General features: G+C 38.0%; 1 protein-coding gene across 2 annotated transcripts in view; it reads right to left on the reverse strand.

Annotated features, from left to right (window-relative positions):
- The window catches only part of LOC129248525 (tyramine beta-hydroxylase), a 75,909-nt gene extending 56,999 nt beyond the window's left edge, over nt 1-18,910 (reverse strand). The window contains exon 1 of one of the 2 annotated variants that reach the window (XM_054888103.1): nt 18,673-18,910. The gene's annotated coding sequence lies outside the window, so the exon portion shown is untranslated. Of the gene's footprint in view, nt 1-18,444; nt 18,650-18,672 lie in introns of those variants that run through there. The other variant, XM_054888100.1, reaches the window with a different exon arrangement.
- Between the last annotated feature and the right edge of the window lie 796 nt (nt 18,911-19,706).

The following is a 19,706-nucleotide window of genomic DNA, read 5'->3' on the forward strand; positions in this document are numbered from 1 at the left end:
ATCTTCCGGTTCGGAAAAGTGGTTCAAAGCAAAAGACAGGCTTTTTTCTACATTTTGTGCAGCCAGCAATGGTTTCTTGCGTGTTGATATCGATGAATATTTGTGGTGCAGTATGATTTGCCGTACTGCTTCTTGGGAGATAACAGTACCACACTCCTCGTTAAGCTCCTTTGCAAGTGTTCTCGAAAAAATTCTCGGGGTTTGATTCAATTTTCGGATCATCGAGCGTTCTGCACCTCCAGTAATTTTAGTTTTAGGCCCACCTGCACGCTTTTGCGCTAATCCATCCTCTTTTTCCGTTCGATTTGTAGCATTATAAACTATCTAACGTGTTACCGAAAAAATTTCACACAATTCCTCAATACTTTTACCCAAGTGGTAATTAAAATATTTATATTAAATGCGTAATATCAAATGATAATCTTTTGCTAGTTATTTAAAAACACAGTATTTAAATTTGAAGTTCCCATAAGGCAAACATTTTTCACTGAATGATAAAACGAAACATCCAAGTGATCATTGTAAAGCAGAGATAACGGTAAATCGAAGTTAAGCGCGCAACAGATTCTAAATAAATTGAAAAAGCAAAATGTAAAAACAGTTTACTTGGAGTGTCGAAATAGTGTGTTGTTTTTCCAAAGAATTTCAAGTTTTCTTCATTAATTTCCTTTAAATGCTATTAACAAAGTTGAGTCAGTACAAAAAAGAAGTCAAAGATAAATAAAAAGTTTTCTAGTGAAGTTTTTTTTTCTATTGGAATTGAAAAAATGACTTTATTTTCAATGTCAAAACTCATTATTGACGTACTGTATTACCCTTTGTCCAAGGTAGTTTGGTGTTGAAAATAATCAAAATCGGTCAATAAGCATGACCACCTGCCATATAGGGGTAATTTTAAGAAATGATGGAATCAAAACAAGAATTGCGACGCAAGCAAAATTTTACAATGAGCGGTGCCACGCTTCGACATAACTATTGTTTTCATCGGTCAAAAACTACCTACACTTTTCAATGTTAGGTTGCCCAGTTCAAATTAAATTTTACTAAAATATTCGCGGGAGGATGGTTCCATGTGTAGAAGTCCACGCAAGTGGGGAAAGTTACTGATCGCCATTCACTTGGGAGTGGCCAGGACGATTCTTCTGCATATGGTTCCGGGATTAGCCCATCCTTCGTTTATTTAGGAACCAGCATTAACACCGATAACAATGTCAGCTTTAAAATCCAACGTAGAATCTCTCTTGCCAACAAGTGCTACTTTGGACTAAGTAGGCAACTGAGCAGTAAAGTCCTCTCTCGACGAACAAAACTAACACTCTACAAGTCTCTCATCATGTCCGTCCTAACGTATGGCGCAGAAGCTTGGACGATGACAAAATCCGATGAAGCGACGCTTGGAGTGTTTGAGAGAAGGATTCTGCGTAAGATTTTTGGACCTTTGCACGTTGGCAACGGCGAATATCGCAGGCTATGGAACGATGAGCTGTATGAGCTTTACGACGACATAGACATAGCGCAGCGAATAAAGATTCAGCGGCTACTTGGCTGGGTCATGTCGTCCGAATGGATACAAACGCTCCGGCTTTGAAAGTATTCGATGCGTTACCAGCTGGTAGTAGCAGAGGAAGAGGAAGGCCTCTTCTGCGTTGGAAAGATCAGATGGAGAAGGACTTGACTTCACTTGGTGTGTCCAATTGGCGCCGGTTAGCACGAGAAAGAAACGACTGGCGCGCTTTGTTAAACTCGGCCAAAATCGCGTAAGCGTTTATCGCGCCAATTAAGAAAAAGAAATATTTGCGATTTCGGAGGCGACGTAAAGCTGTACGTTCCTCCTTAAGTGGAAACCATCAAGACCTGAACCATAAATAGGAGGAGCAGCTCGGCCAAAAATGCAAAAAGAGTGTAAGAGTAAAACACACGAATTGAGAAAAAGTTGAATTTCCTCTCAGTTGGGACTAATCGGTCGAATCTTTTGACTCAAGTACCTCATTGCTTGCTACTGATTTCGGTCAAATATCTTCGAGTACCAACTGTTACTGTTATAAGCTTACATGGCAAATTTCAGCGTGATATGTCACATAGTTTGTTTTCTGTGCTACTGTAAACAAGTCAAGCTCGAGTGTGTTTTTCGAATTTAACGATGGAAACTTAAGTTGAACAAAGAATTTGTTTGAAATTTTGTTATTCCAACAAAATTTCGGCTTCAGACGCCTTAAAAATGTTGCAGACAACCTATGGAGACTCTGCTCTATCGCGTGCACGTGTTTTCCAGTGGTACAAATCGTTCAAAGAGGGCGGTACATCAACCCAAAAAACCACGCCAAAGTCGCTCAAAAATTAAGGTTATGCTGACTGTTTTTTTCGATTACGAAGGTGTGGTGCACTCGAAGTTCCTTCCGCAAGGCCGATCGGTTAACGCTGAATATTATTTAGACGTTTTAAAGCGTTTGCGCGAGAACATTCGTCTTAAAAGGAAGGAATTGTGGGACAACAAGTCATGGTTCTTGCATCACGATAATGCACCAGCTCACACATCACGTCTTGTTCGCGATTATTTGAGCAAAAATAATGTTAACATCGTTCCGCAAGCACCGTATTCGCCTGATATGGCTCCATGTGACTTTTTCCTGTTTCCAAAGCTCAAGTTGCCGCTCCGTGGAAAACATTTTGAAACAATTGAAGTCATAAAAGAGAATTCGAAGAACACACTCGAGCTTGACTTGTTTACAGTAGAAAACAAACTATGTGACATATAACGCTGAAATTTGCCATGTAAGCTTATAACAGTCCTACCAAAAAAACAAAAAAATTTATTTTTGCCATATGTCATCCGCGGACCGTTTTATTGATAACGTCTCGTTCATATTTGAGCAGAAGTTAAAATGATTTCGAATGAAAATACGTAAGAAATCTCGGTTGATGATCTCACCGGGCATGGCTATCGCAGATTCGATACACTTTTTGCAATGTTTCCCCTATTCTCCTGATCATCGCAGCACGAAGCAATCACAGAAACCCCCGAATATCGGAAATTGTCTGCGACATGGATTTCAAAACAGCTGACAGAACAACTCAAGTTAATTCGCTGGCAGGCCTGAAAAGAGTTTTGGAGCGAGTTTTGTCGAAGGTGACAATTTTCTTCACACTATTGTTACTGGAAATGAGGCTTGGAGTACCATCTATTGGACTGAAACCTCAAGCCCGTCTCAACAGTGAAGAAAGAGGGTGGACTAGTGGCTTAATGACGTAATTTTTTACGTTTTTTTTTAAACTACTCAAACTACTACAAACTAACGGGTGATTTTTTAGCTATTATCTTTTTAAACAGTTGGTTTAAACAGCTGACGCATGTTTCGTGTTTGGTTTCACTGCCAAACATCTTCAGTTTGGTCTATAATTTAACCATGAATCGTCTTACAAACGACCAACGCTTGCAAATCATTGAATTTTATTATAAAAATGCGTGTTCAGTTAAGAAAGTTTAAGATCCACTTCTTTAGCGAAAAATTGTGTTCAGCAACGAAGCTCATTTTTGGATCAATGGGTACGTAAATAAGCAGAATTGTCGATTTTGGAGTGAAGATCAGCCAGAAGACAGACGAACTGCAAGAGCTACCAAGGTATCCAGAAAAGGTCGCAGTTTGGTGCGGTTTATGGGCTGGAGGTATCATTGGACCGTACTTCTTCAAAGATGCTGCGAATCGTAACGTAACTGTGAATGGTGAGCGCTACCGTGAAATGATATCCAACTTTGTTTTGCCCAAAATGCAAGAGCTTTACTTGCATGACATGTGGTTTCAGCAAGACGGTGCCACATGCCATACAGCACGCGTAACAATGGACTTGTTAAGAGGCGAGTTTGGTGAACATTTTATTTCACGTTCGGGATCTGTCAATTGGCCACCCAGATCGTGCGATATAACGCCTTTAGATTATTTTTTGTGGGGATATGTTAAAGCTCATGTCTATTCAGACAAGCCTGCTTCAATTAACGCATTGGAAGACAACATTAAAGCATTTATATGTGAGATACCGGCCGAACTATTGGAAAGAGTATGCCAAAATTGGACTAAGCGGATGGACCATTTGAAGCGCAGTCGCAGCGCATTTTTCTGAATTTTACGTGTGATTTTATTGTATGAAAAACTTTCCTATAGCTCTTACTTTCGGAGGTGCCTCGTACGTTCAATCCGATAAGCGAACATCAACTAAAGTAGGTTAATAAGCGAATGATATAAAAAAGCTATAGTTACAATGTATAGGAAAATATTTTCCATAAACTGAATTTGGCCTCAAGCGTGGAATGTTCACCATAAGCCAAATTTTTACAAGAATTGACACTCAATGCATTTTCCTCGAATTTAACACCACTTTTAGTAGCACGAAAAGAAATAGCCTATTTTACTGAATATTTTTTAATTGGTTAGTGTTTCGAGAGAATTTAAATTATGGTACTAAAATATAACCACTTTTACACCACAACTCGCAAAAAGACTTAAAGGCGAAAACTGTAACAAAGTCGCATGGAAGCCGCCAGAGTAATTGCAGCAAAAAAGAGGTATTACTATGCCACAGGCAAGATACGTACATATATGTATGTACGTCCATTTATTATGTAATGAATTTAGATGAAGTTGCCAATCATGCAACCGGATTCTTGAATTCGCTCAATTTGCCAGCTACACCGCCGTGTACATTTTAAAATTACAATTTGAAATGCTTATCATCCGTCTCCGACACAACATCAATCTGCCACAACTTTACAACGACATCAGGCTTTCTTTGAAAAGTATCATAAAAAATTTCACAGAAGTCGCAATTTTTATGGAAAAGAGAAAATTTACTATTGCAACAAATGTACCAATCGAATTCGAACGTTTGTACTTTCCGGGGAGAGTCGCATTTGTGATGTGCAATGCTGCAGTTTTGGAAACTGATGCTACTCAAATGGACAGTTGTATGTACATACCTATATAGCAGTCTCACGAGTCGATAACCTTGTAATTCATTCGTGTACGTACTAGACGAAAAAAATAAAAAAAAGTCGTGCATTCAAAAGCACTTCAAAAAACTTTAGCAATAAATGTGAAATTTGTATCTTTAAGTGCCATTGCAACTTTAATATTTACATACAGAAGAAAAGTTATAAAAAATGTCTAAGCCCGTACGATACCTAACTTTTTATTGATGGCCATTAATGTGGGTGGTTTTGCCTAAGATTTTTAAATTCAGTTCACTCACTTACGCACATCACTTGCCCGATCTTTTTCATATTACGTCATATCATATTTCCAAATCAGTTGTTGCAGGTTGGAAAAGATATGGAATCAATATTTCTGGCCCCCTCTCCCCCAGAGATCTTACTCACATATTTTATGAGCAAAATTTCAAAATTATTTTAGAAATGTATTTCAACTCAATGTTGCACTTTAAAAAGCTCTATTTCTTGATTGAGTATTTTGCTGATAGACAAGCAGTGATCAAGACACTGGCTTAAGCGCACATCGGTTCAAGATGTGTTAAATTCTCGCTTGTCCAACATCACAACACCACACATTGTTGGGTCCCTGGTCACCCTGAAGTGGAGGGAAATGAAAGAGCGGATCAGTGTGCAAGGAAAGGCTCTGAACTGAACCTTCAGCGAGCAGTAGAGGATATAAGTATTCCTCAAAATAAACTGTACACTGTGTACTGCGATTGACTTAAGCGTAATCCCGGAAATTATTACTTACTAACTGCAGGGTCTCCAAAGCGCTCTGGCCAAAATTGAATCCTAAAAACACAAAATGTCTGTTTGGATTCAACAGATCAACTACCAATAAACTACCAAAATAATGTTATAACGGGTCACTACACCCTAGCCGCTAGAATGGGTGTACCTCACAAGGAGTCAGGAGTTGTAAAGATGAAGAAGAAATTGCGTTGGTACAATACCACTTTAAAGGAGCCGTGCCAAATATCTTGGTGATAATTCCTTTGAACACCTGGGAAATTTGCAAAATGCCTCACTGGAGGGACTAGTTCCTTTCTAAAAAAGATCTGTGTGATTTAATTAATCTCAACCTTATCTTACCTACTTTAGGGCTACCGAGGGTCTTGTTTTAGACAAGCAATTTGGCTAGCCTAACCTTGATGAGTTTCAATCTGGTTGTATACGTAGACCATCAACCTGTCCATCCCTTTGGAAATTAAACTTTCTTCAATTATCTCTCACTCATAATATTTTTCTTTCAAAACATAAAATTCTCGAGATTATTCTTTTTCAGTGCTGCCAGAGGCTGGAATTCTTTACCAATCTTAATTAAAATAAGTAGGGCAATAGGAGCAAACTTTTTGTAATTTGAATTGGCTGTTAAATTTTCTAAAATTTGATATTAACATATATACTTATATATCGGCCATCGTATTCGAATGGGTTGGTGCGTGACTACCATTCGGGAGTGCATAGGTTCGAGTCTCTGTACATAAAACAACTCAATGAAAAAGTATTTTCTAATAGCGGTCGCCCCCCGGCAGGCAATGGCAAGCCTCTGAGTGTATCGTATGGAAAAGCTCCTCATAAAATATCCATGACGCACGCCACAATTGGGAGGAGGATCTCGGCCAAACACCTAACGGATGTGTACGTGACAATTATTTATTTATTTTATTTATAAATTATAGGCCTGCTTAGGTGAGTTTTATTAAGTCGTTACTGATATAAATGCATGTACCTAAAAGTGGGCGTGACACCATTGGTTTTTCAAAGTATTACTCGCGTTGTATTTCGTTATTTGGGTTCGTCATTTGTGCTTGAGCAACCTCTGCTTCGGCTCGGCAGCCGGGTCTGGCCAGACTTTTTTGGCTTTGGACGTGAATTTCACGTATTTAATATATTTAACTTCCAGGTAGCTTTCTAAAATTAAATTTTCTATTGATTTATGGATATAACCTTTTAAAAAGAATCCTCGACCAGGGAGGAGAAAGGCTAGATCCGGGTGCCGAACCGAAGCTTTTAAAAAAGGGGGGTTAAACTCATTCCCGCCTGTTAGTATGCAGTAAGTGCGTTTTTGTTTTTCATTTCATTTGCTTCGCACATCGCTGCATCTCTCAAAGTGATTGTGAAATGATAAACTTAAAGCGTAAACTATGTTACGTGAAAACTATAGTATTTTCCAATAACAGGTGTTATTGGTGAACGGATTGCGCTATCGAGAGATGATTAACGATTTTTATGGCCGGAATTGGGTGGTATTCATCTTGACAACGTTTATTTTCAAGACGGCGCTACGTGCGACACAGGCCACGAAACCACTGATCTTTTACGGGAAAAGTTACCGTATCGTGTTATCTCTCGAAGAGCTGATCACAATTGGCCACCGAGATCTTGTGATTTAACGCCTTGTGACCTTTTTCTTTGGGGCCACGTGAAAGGAAGGTCTACACCAACAGCCCAGGATCGGTTCAAGACCTCAAAGATGGAATTCGTGAGGCTATCGAGAACATGGGGCAGCCACTTTGCAATTCGGTTAAGGAAAATTTCTTGAAAAGGATATTGTCCTTTAAGCGTGGTCGTGGTGGTCATTTGCCTGATATTATTTTCCACTATTAACGGCATACCTTCCTCTTTATAATGAAATAAACATCCGATCATTTATATTAAAAAATAGCATTTTTCTTTGAATATCAAAATAACACCTCTTATTGGAAAACCTTTTACAAGTATGACGACTGCGCGTGTGGCGCCGCACCACCAAGCTCTTCCCATAAGATAATTTTATCCAACGGTGTTGAGCCGTCCAAACAGGTATACAGGGTGAAGTGTGTATGAAGTGTTACCAACTTCACACTGACATCAACGTCAAAATTGTTCTAATGACAGTTCAATATATTGTTAATAAGCCATCAAAAGCATTTGCGTCTCAGTTTTGTTGATTTTTTTTTTCTGTGATGGAATTCAAACGTAATAGTGTGATTGCGTTATATTATATTTGGCTGGACCATTACAACCAGCCATTGTTCGTGAGCTCAGTCACCTCCAAGTGAATAAAATGTTTGTGTATCGCACTATAAAGCGTTACAATGATACTGGTAGCATTGCAAAACGCTATGGAGGTGCACCAAAAAAACCGCAACAATGCCAGAAATGGTTCGGAAAGTGAAGGCTCGACTTGAACGAAATCCACGTCGAAGTGGAAGGAAAATGGCCAAAGAACTGAAAATATCGCAAGACAGTATTCGATTTATATTAATTAAATTAACTCAAGGTCAAGTCTTACAAGTTCCAAAAAGCATACGATCTTTCACCCCAGCAAAAAAAGTTCGGTGCGAAAGAGCAAAGGAGTTGTTGCGCTTGCACGATCGAGCAGTTCATAAACACTCAAAACGATCGTGTTTACTTGACCGAACGCTCATACGAGAATTTTAGTCTACGTATGGCCACTCGAAGCAATTTCCCATCATAAGTAATGGTTTGGGCTGCAGTGACCGCTGATGGACGCTCTCCAATCGTTTTTATCGAGCCTGGTGTGAAAGTGAATGCGATTTATTATCGGGAAAATGTTTTAGAAGCTTCTATAAAGCCGTGGACACGCAAACATTTCGGTCGTAGACCATGGACGTTCTAACAGGACTCGGCACCGTCTCATAAAGCTCGTGTGAACCAAGAATGGTTAAAAAATCATGTTCCACACTTCATTTTGTCCACACAATGGCTTTGGAATTCGCCAGACGCAAATCCGATGGACTATTCCATTTGGTCCATTTTGGAGAGCAAGTGAGGACTAAAAAATATGCCAGTATGGATGCGCTGAAAAAAGCGATTACACGAGAATGGGCCAAAATTCCTCAAGATCATATTCGTGCAGCATGCAACGCATTTTTTGACCGTTTGAAGGCTATAGTCAAGGCAAAAGGTGGTCATACCGAGCTAAAGTGAATATATGTTAAAATTGTAATCAGTTTGGAACAATTTTGTCTTTGAAGTCAATAAAAACTAATTTCACACAAAAAAGTTATGGCGTTTTGAATAGGTAAGACTTCATATCGTTCACCCTGCACGCTAATAAATTTTATAACCTTACAAGCTCGATATATACACCCGTAAAGAAGCTTAACCAGAAGCTCCAGCGATATTTAATTAATCTTCGGTTTCCCCACTCGTCCTAATGCTAGACAATTTGTAATGATAAGAGATACCGTTCACAGAAATTGCTTGGTCTTTTTCCACTGCTTAACACACAGTGGATATAAATACCAAACCGTCACGTTGGGATTTAGAAGTGGCTGTTGACCTTTAAGTGACCAATAACGACAATTTTGCTTATTTACACTTCCATTTCAATGAAAATGGGCTTCGTCAATCGGAAATATAGTGTTTAACGTACGAAATCACTTCACCATTGTCTCGCAGAAATTTGCACGAAAATTGCAAATGAATCAAATCTGCACTTGTGGCATCGAATATTGTAACGTAAATAAAATTTACGACGAGCAGTTGCACACGAATTATTGGCCTTGAACACAAATTCGATTTTACACGCTCATTTGCAAGAAGTATTTAATAATACAATTTTCTTCTTTCACCTGACATCACGATTGAGCTAATTTTTTCATTGGGAGAATTGAAGTGACGGATTTTTATCATTTTTGAAAATTAAACTAGAGAACTAAACGAAAAGAAATAATAATATCTTGCAATTTGAAACTACATATTTTGTGCTAGTGCGTAATCGTTTTTTATATACTTTCACACCATGATTCAATGATAAAAGGTTTCCTCATGAAGATGATGAAGAAAATGGAAATATTAATAACTTTTTGCGTAAAATGGTACCAAAATAGTCTTTTTTTTTAGTTAAATTATAAAAAATATATAGTATAAACGGAAATTGCCAAGTATGATATACAAAAATAGTTTAACTTAATGCCAGATTCATATTTTGTGAATTAATTTTTAAATTCAAAACTGATCACGAAGTACCGCACTATTATGTTACCTATGTATTATGACCTAGAAGAAGCGAATTCATCATGAATTTGGTTGACTAAAAACAAACTTTGAACATACTCATGGCGCTTTGCTTTACCATGCCTTGCCCATGTACGTTTGGAATTTTAACCAAACAGTCAAGAATATTCTTATGTACCGTTTTAGTCGACCACCTTTTGCCATTTTTCTTCTAGAGACATTATTACATCAATGTAAAACTTTTGTGGTTTCTCGGCGAAAAACTGCGACAAGTAATTTTCACAGGCTTCTCTTGAAGCCAACTTTACTCCATTAAGGGAGTTCTGCATTGACCGAAACAAATGGTAGACCGATGGTGCAAGGTCAGGGCAATATGGTGGATGCATCAAAACTTCCCAGCTAAGCTCTCCCAGTTTTTGCCGAGTCATCAAAGATGTGGTGGCCTAGCGTTGTCCTGATGGAAGACGACGCCCTTTCTGCTGATCAGTTCTGGCCATTTTTTTCGATTGCTTTCTTCAATCTCATCAGTTGTTGACAGTAAAGTGTAGAATCAATCGTTCGAGCAGGCTGGAGCAGCTCATAGTGGATGATTCCTTTCCGATCCCACCAAACACACAGCATAACCTTTCGAGGCGTCAATCCAGGCTTTGCGACCATTTGTTGAACTTCACCACCCTTGCACCATGATCTTTTTCACACATGATTGTCGTATTTGATCTACTTTTCGTCTCCTGTTACCATTCGCTTCAGAAATGGTTCGATTTCATTTCGTTTCAGCAAAGAATCGTAGATGTTAATTCGGTCCATTAAATTTTTCACAGACAATTCATGTGGTATCCAAACATCGAGCTTTTTTTTGTAACCAGCCTTTTTTAAATGGTTCCAAACCATTTGATGATGAGTGTTTAATGGCTTGGCGATGTCATGGCAGCTTATGCGACGGTCCTGGTCAATCTTTTCCATAATTTCATCGACTTTTTCAACAATAGGTCGACCGGAGCGAGGAGCATATTTCACACCGAAATTTCCAGAAGGGAAGCGAGCGAACCATTGTTGTGCTACACGAACTGATACAGCATCGTCTCCGTAAACTTCACAAATTTCATTGGTGGCTTGCGTGGCATTCTTCCCTTTTTTATACAAAAATTTCAAAATATAGCGAATTTCTTCATTATTTTCACTCATTTTTGAAAAGCTATAACTTTTTTTCAACTTCTCCGAATTTAATTTTTTTTTTGTTAAACGAAGCTTAAAATGTCACCTTTCTAACACCATATGACATGAGACAATGTGATTGGTAGCACTGGAGATAGATGACTCCAACGACATCTATTGACAAAATACGAACAGACTTTTTCGACTACCCAATATTATATCGACGGCAGCTGTCGTAGCCGAATAGTTTGCTGCGTGACTAGCATTTGGAAGTGCAAGGATTCAAAACCCCGGGCATGAAACACCAAACGATAGGAAATGTTGTTTGTAATAGCGATCGCTCTTCGGCGGGCAATTGCAAACCTCCGAGTGTATTTCTGCCATAAAATGTACAATTCTGTTAGGTGTTTGGCCGTGATCCTTCTTCTATTTGTAGCGCGCGTCTTAATGTTGTTCCACAAATGGACCTATAGTTTTAAGCCGATTCCTGCAGATGGTTTTTTATGAGGAGCTTTTTAATGCTGGTCCTGTGCTTTGCTAAGCCTCCTCTGGACACCTTATCGAATCCCAACTTTTTTATAATGAGGTTTGAAATGTTACCGATCGCGTCGGGACTATCCAATCATTCTCCCTGTTGTAACTCTTTGGGAAATGCTAGCTCTTTGTAAAACATGAATTTTGTCTAAATCACCACATCATACGAAATAAAGCTTTGTAAATTCTCCACTCATCGATCTCGGATTGCGTCAATTACTCTAAGGGAGTCAATGCGCAAAGGGAGCCGATTTGTCAAGAGTAAACGAGAATGTTGCTTACTGAGCAAACCTTTTACCATTGAATCATGCCTTCACACCTACGTTTTATTCTAAACAACCCATAAATCAAATTATGCCCCAAAATATCATAAACAATAAAGCAGTTTTTCCCATAAGAAAAACGTCAGCTATTCTCAACGGCCAATTTGTGTTTTCGATTTATGCACATTGAGAATTATGAGCGGAGTGAACCCAAAATCAAGCAACGCCAAAGAGATCAGGTGAATTTATTGTTTTTCCCAAATATTTTATAAAGCTTTTCGAAGCAAAATTTATATTTATCTACATAAACCTACAGTTTGATTTATCTATTCGCCTTTATTTGCAGTTTACTATATCGACAGTTGAAACGCCTGAAATAAAGCGAATTGCTTATTGTGCGCCACTGAAATAACGAGCTCGCAACTTTACTTTGATAAGCTGCGGCTGAGTATTTTCGAGTCAGTGCACGTCAAATGCTATACGATATTGCAAATCCTTTAAACTTCAATACAATTTCAATGTTAGCACAAATATGTATGTGCAATTTACATATATACATACATATGTATGCAGACAAAACTAAAGTTTACGTAGATGTGAAAAAACCTGCAAAATTTGAGTGTGCAGTTTTTACAAATACGAGTATTCGTATAAGTTTGTGTATTAAACAAAAACTTGGCATTATGTGACTAATTTTAAACTTTGACCTGCCGGACCAATGATTATCAGAACATTTTTCTCGTGGTCAGAATAAGAAAAAGAAATTTCGTCCGTTGCATCTTATGAGTAAAGTATTGTATCAATTACAAAAAAAAAAGATAACATTTGCGCGCGGCAAGAAAACTTTATTTTACCGTTTATCAGGAAATATAACTTTTACGATGCCTTTACGTGTGTTTGATTGAGCAACACTACAATTTAGAAACTTTTTATTTATTTACTTACTTGAAATATAATTGTAAATAATCATATTTCGGAATCAAGGCAACTGGCAGCAGGCGCTATCAGCCTGGCTTGTAATTAAATAATTTAATATAAAGTATAAACTATTCTCATACGAACACATCGGCTGAAAAGTTCCGGTCCTAACAAAGAAAGCGCGTATATTGTTCAAAATTCGTTTTATTCATCAACTTAATTCCCATTAAGAACAACGAAATCATTTGTAGAACGATTTATCTTTTCCCTCAAAATGGTCCTCAGTTTCAGAGATAACTTCTTCATTCGAGCGAAATTTCTTACCGGCGAGCATTTGTTTTAGGTCTGCGAACAGCCAGTAGTCCCTGGGAGCCAATTCTGGCAAATAGGGTGGATGTGGGAGCAATTCGAAGTTCAGTTCATGTAGTTTTACCATTGTTTTGCAGTCAACAGTTTTGGTCAACTTTGAACAGAACTTTTTCATAGTCAAATGCTCATGCAACACAAAGCAAACACGTTCTTTTGATATCTTTACGATGTCAGCTAACTCACGGAAAGTGAAGTTCCGATCATTCAAAACGTTTTTGTGGATTTTTTTGATGTTTTCTGGTGTTACCGCCTCATTTGGACGTCCACTGCGTTGTGCACCATCGGTTTCTCCACGACCACGTTTGAAGTCAGCAAACAATCGATAAATATGTTTACGAATGTAAGGAGAAACGTGAAAGTAAGGAGAGTGCAGGGTCCGGCACTCGAAGTGTAACCAACTGCCCGCGGCTTCAAAGCAACCTCCAGAATTTTCCATTTCGCATTTACCATGATGCCGGACTCGATGAAAACGATTGTAGAGCGCCCATCTGCGGTTACAGCGGCCCAAACCATTACCTGTGGTGTGTGCTGCCTCCTGGTGGCCAATCGATGATTCAAATTCTCATATGAACGGTCCGGTCGGTCAAATAAACCCTATCGGTTTGGAAGTTTACGAATTGCTCAATTTGAAAAATTTTCCCGTCAAAAACACAGTGTTCGGAAATTGTCCGCTTTCGGCCAAGCGAAGCAACTCCTTCGCTCCCTCAAGTCTGACTTGTTGCTGATTTGGTGTGAGATTATGCGCCTTTTGGATCTTGTAAGACTTGACTTTGAGAACATTTTTTAGTATGTGGCGGATGCTACAATCAGATTTTTTCAGTTCTTTCGCCATTTGATTGGCACTTTGTCGCGGGTGGGGCATTTCGCTCAAGTCGCTTCCTCACTTTTCGAAACATTTCGCGTGACGTTGCAGTCTTTTGATGACTACCTCCATGACGTTTCGCGATGCTACCAGTATCATTGTAACGAGTAATGGTGCGATAAACAAAATTTTATTTACTTTAAGGTGCTCGAGCCCACGAATCATCGCTGGTTGTGATTTTCCAGCCAAATATAATGCAATCACACTATTACGTTTGAAATCCATTACTGATTTTCTTTTTTCCATTTACTCTCGTCAAAATGCTTCCGCGCGCTTATAAACAATACCCTGGGCTGTTATTTAGCCAACTAATAGAAAGCTTCCGAAAGCAACGAAACCATTGATATTTTACGGGAAAACCCTTTCCACTTATTGGAAAACCCTTTAGTTAAAGTAAGAGCCTTAATACCAGATGTACCCCCGATTGAAAAAATAAGATCTTAAAACACATAGGCTCAGGCATGATACGAAAATTGAAGGTAGTTTTTGCTTCAAATTATTTTGATAGATACAGGAAATTTTAAAGTTTCATAATTTCTACAAATTCGTGAAGTGAGTTAATAATATAAGGTGGCGCAAAATTTATCACTCTATCATAAAAATGAAAAATGCAAACTGCGCCGTACGTCAATCATATTTGGCACTTGTATATTCTACAGCTGCAGTATAGAAATAAAAAAGCACTTCAGCACGTAAAGAAAAAATACAGATTTTCATCACTCAACATTGTTTTTGTATTATTATTATCAAAAACAAAATTGGATGTGTTTTTTAGCTGCATGAGAACTATCGATATCGATAACTATGGCTTGACAAATTGTGGAAATTTAATTAGAAAAAAATAAATTAGTACGCGAAGTTCATAGAGCGCTGGCGGCATCATAGGCCTTATTTCATAGTTACCGTTGCGGTGAATGGCGAGCGCTATCGAGCCATGTTGACTGAATTTTTGTTTACAAAAACTAATCAGCTAAATATCGACGTCATTTGGTTCCAACAACACGCATCTTAAATTACAGCGCGTTTAACAATCAATTTATTGAAATATTCAAGTCATCAATGACGCCATATCTGGCCGTATATTTATTATTGGAAAAAGTAGTCAAAAATGGACCCTGTAAGTCGTTGTAGAGGACGATATATGCGGGATATCATATTCCCAAAAATAAATGCCATGAAAGTGTCAACCAAATTATTATTATCCCTCTTTTATTTGGAGACCTTATCATGCAGTCCATATAAATCGAATGGAGAGGGTTCAAAAAATCTTACATTCACTCAATTTCTCAGACCCGAAACCTTCATACGAAACTCGCTGTCGTTTGATTAGTCTCTTTAAGTGACAGAGGTACTTTTCAGGCAGTATCATTTATCTTTGACCTCATTAATGGACAAATTGACTGCCCGGTCCTTCTAGAAAGAATACAATTTAATGTTCCTTGCAGAAATTTTCGCCGTTGCAAAATTTTTCGCGCCTCCCTTTTGGATTTAGACTTTGCTAGGGCCAATCATGTATTTCAAACGCAATTAAAAAATTACTTTCTATGCAAAGAATCCAAATAATACCTAGTATATATTTGTTATTTTAGTTTCTTAAATATTAATTTTGTTAATAACTTCTAAATATTTTTAGCAATTTAATGGTTTCTTATGTTACTAATCTAAGTTTTCTACACTGTTTAATATTAAATATTGTAAATTTCTATTTTAGTTCTGAAATGTATATCTTAAATGTCTGTTAATTTTGAAAATGGTCTGCTTACGAGCAACAACTCGCTGAAGAGTTTGTATCAGTATGTCCAGCAATAACTAAACGTACGCTGCTTTGTTGCTGTTACCTACTAAGAAGGTGGTAATGCAATTTCCTGATAGAATAGAATACGAAAAGTTCGTAAAAGTTGCCGGGCCGCTTGCCAAACAAAATATGATATGATAAGGCATCACACAAGGTGGTGCAAAGTTAATTAACAAATTTGGTTTATGAAAAACTTTTTTGGTAAAAAAGGAAAAAAATGATTTCCAATGATAGAAACCCTTTAGCCCTCCTTTACACGCTCCACTACTTGTCTTTTTGTATACTGCATAACGTAACCAAAGTGATAGAAATAGGCTGTCTCCAATGAGTGCGCAAAATGGAGAATTTCTCGCTACTCCAGAAGCAGGCCGTTGACAGATGGTCTAGCACGCATACCTGCAAAATAACTAAACAAACGTGGTCCAATTTCAACACATCCACAACTGACGAGTGGTTAAGAAATCCACCAGCAGACATATTAAGAATTACGTCAACAATAAACGGCCACTGGCCTTTGGGAGACCATGCCAGGAAGATGGAGTGGGCTGACAATGATTGATGCAGAAGCTGAATCTAAGAAGAATCTAAGGAAAGAGTCTTTCACTATGTGTGCGAGTGTCCGAGTTTGGATATTCTACGAAATTCTCAATAGTTAACTTTCAAGAAATTGCACAAAAGAAAATAGACAACATAGTCAAATCAAGATGGGTCGACTAATACAGGGTGACAAAAAATAACTGTATACAAACTTCTCTGTGCAATTAGATGAATGTAAAATTTTTTTAGCGAATGCTCTTATTTTGTGATTGTTGTGTGTGTTCTGAAGTACAAAAAAAGGTATTCGTTTGTGTTCCAGCTCTTTTTAAATACTTTGCGTAACGATGCCAAGTAGTCGCTTAGCTATTATAGCCCTGCATCGGCTGGAAGCATGCAACTGTTCAACGAAATTCTATGGTCTGGATGAGGAAAATTGCTTGTGATCAATCATGAATCAGTTCGCCTTTTAGCAAAAAATTCCAACTGCTCACAAAGAAGAAAGAAAGTAAGACTCGAAAGATGTCGCTCGCTCCAACGTCGGGCCGCAGGTACGGGCTGGGAAAAAATCGTCTTTACGAATGAGAAGCTGTTTACCGTTGAACAAGCTTACAATCATTAAAACGACAGAAATTGGTCTACAGAAGCCCCGGAACCTTCGTCCATTGTTGAACATCGTCAAAATCCGCGATCTGTCATGGTATGGGGTGGAATTTGCGCCAGTGGCAAGACTCTTCTGATTTTCATAGACCAAGGAGCCAAAATCAATAAAAAAAGTTTACCGTCAAGACATATTAGAAGCAATTGTTCTTCCCTGGTCCCAGCAGCACTTTGGTGACGATGAGTGGACATTTCAACAGGACTCGGCACCAGCCCACAGAGCAAAAACAACCCAAGAGCGGTGCAAAGCCAATTTCCTCTCTTTCATTACTTCCCAAGAATGGCCACCCTACTCACTGGATCTGTCTCAGCTAGATTACAGCGTATGGTCGATTTTGGAAGCAAGGGCCTGTGCAAAACGCCACAAAACTTTGGAGTCCCTGAAGCAAGCGTTGCATCAAGATTGGGATCGCATAATGGTAGACGAACTATGGCCTACAGCCCAAAATTGTTTGAGCTTGTGTATTCGTGCTAAAGTTGGCCACTTCGAAACTGGCTGAACATAATGTTACTCAAACATTGTATATTAAAATTTCACAATTTGTTAATTATAAAATGTTGTATACACTAATGGCATATTTTGTGCTAATTGGGTATGGGCTTTGCCATTCAGACGACACCTCTACCACCACCACCACCAACATATGTATTGCAGCTGTCTAGTTCACAAATGATTGTTGTTGTTGTTGTAACAGCATAAATATTCCCCATACTTACATACGCGGAATGCTGCTGGAGTAACAGTCCTTGGCCGGATATAAATCCGGGTCGTTTCCGTAACGTAGAACCGACTGTCGTGGAAACGTGTCAACTATGATTCAAATACGACGGCTTTTGCGCCCCCTCTTTCGATAAGGTGATTCAATTTGCGCCACCTTTTATATGATAGTAAATGATTCAATTCGTATTCCGATTAAATTTTTCTTTAAGCAGCCCACTATCATTGTCACACAATATATAATATTCGAAAAAAATTTAACCCACATTTCTTTAGTTTCTGCACACTGTCTTTCGTTCATTGGCATACAGTTATTGGCCACCCGCCAGACAAACAGACGCGCAGAGTCGTTTGTCAGGTTGAACATCAAAAATTGTGCAAATAAGTAAGTTGTCACTTGTTTGTGCTTATGTGCTTATATCCTAATATCCCCACACATTTGCATATGTATGTGTGTCCACATACACATGCTATGTCAATTTGTTTATGTGTATATAAAAGTATTTGCTAGTTCGCTGTCGTTGTCATCCTGGCGCACAGTTACTTGCATAAAAATTTCATTATTTATTTAACATATCAAATGCATACGTATATATGAGCATACGTACGTATGTATGTATATAGGTAAGCAAACAAACACAGTTAACATCTACATACATAACCACATAAAAAATCCCATGCACCCACCTTTAGTAAATGCTTGAATGCTGTCCGTAGTATTGAAGTTTTATGTTTGCATTTTTTCTCTTTTATTTTACACACACACACACACTCACACCCAAGTGCAAACAGCCATGAAAATGTCGTTATTTATTTGTCCGCTTAGCAGCTTCCCTTCACTGTTACCTGGCTATTATTATTTTTTAATGATTTTTGTTTTTGTTAACACAACTTTCACACTTTTGGCGTTACTACCGAAATCATAATCAGGATATCCGTCGTTGTGTATTTGTTTTGCGCTTTGCACTTTCCGCTTCCTGCTTTCCCTTTTAAATATTTAATTCGCTATAATGTCGCGTGTTTGTATTTTTGTTATGTTACGTTTTAATTCCGTTACTCTTTCTCTTCAATCACAATTGGTTATGCCACACCAAATTCATAACATCCGCTCTTTTCGTCGAACAGGAACGGCCGGTCGGTTCGTTTGTTCTCGTCGCGATGGCAGCTGAAGAATACTGCTGTAAGCGCAAGTCGGTCTCGTTTTTATATCCGGCGCATTGTTGCGGCATTTCATACGATGCGAGCCGAATTGACGACACGCGGTAGCAGTGTTCGCATTGCGATACGAAAGTGCTGCTATTTCAACTATTTTTCGTACCTTTTCGCTATTTGTCGTAAATGGCAGAGAAGTTTCAATTAATTTAGCCATCAAATGGAGCCGTATACGAGAAATCACTATTTAAATATTAATTAATTTGGGGTAAATTTAAAATAAATTCATTAGAAGGGACTCGTTTTTTTTTAGGAATACATAAATACGTATTTATGTATATTTAAAAAGTGTAAACTCACGTACAATATGCACTCGATAATCAGAACTAAAATGTGTTGGGGTAATTGAATTTAATGAAGGTGTTGCACTTCGCGAGAAAAAAATGTACAAGAAAAATTATCTTATATTTCTACAAGGTGGCACAAAATTAATCACCCTATTGGAAGATTTATAATTTTTGCAAATGGCGTCGTACGTCAATCATATTCGACACTTATCAAGTAGACAGCTACAGTGTACAAATAGACAAGCAATGGGCCGCACAAAGGTCTATATAAAGATTTTCATCACTCAAAATAATTTTTTATTAAAAAAGTAGTTGAAAAATCTATCTTAATTTTGCACCACCTTTCATTAAAAAAATTTTTTTTTTAATTATTTATTTTATTTTAATAATCTACAATACAAATTACCTTATAGATTAGACAAAAATGTTGAGAAAACCAAGGCATGTTTG

The sequence above is a fragment of the Anastrepha obliqua genome, chromosome 5 (assembly GCF_027943255.1).
Source record: "Anastrepha obliqua isolate idAnaObli1 chromosome 5, idAnaObli1_1.0, whole genome shotgun sequence".
Taxonomy (NCBI): domain Eukaryota; kingdom Metazoa; phylum Arthropoda; class Insecta; order Diptera; family Tephritidae; genus Anastrepha; species Anastrepha obliqua.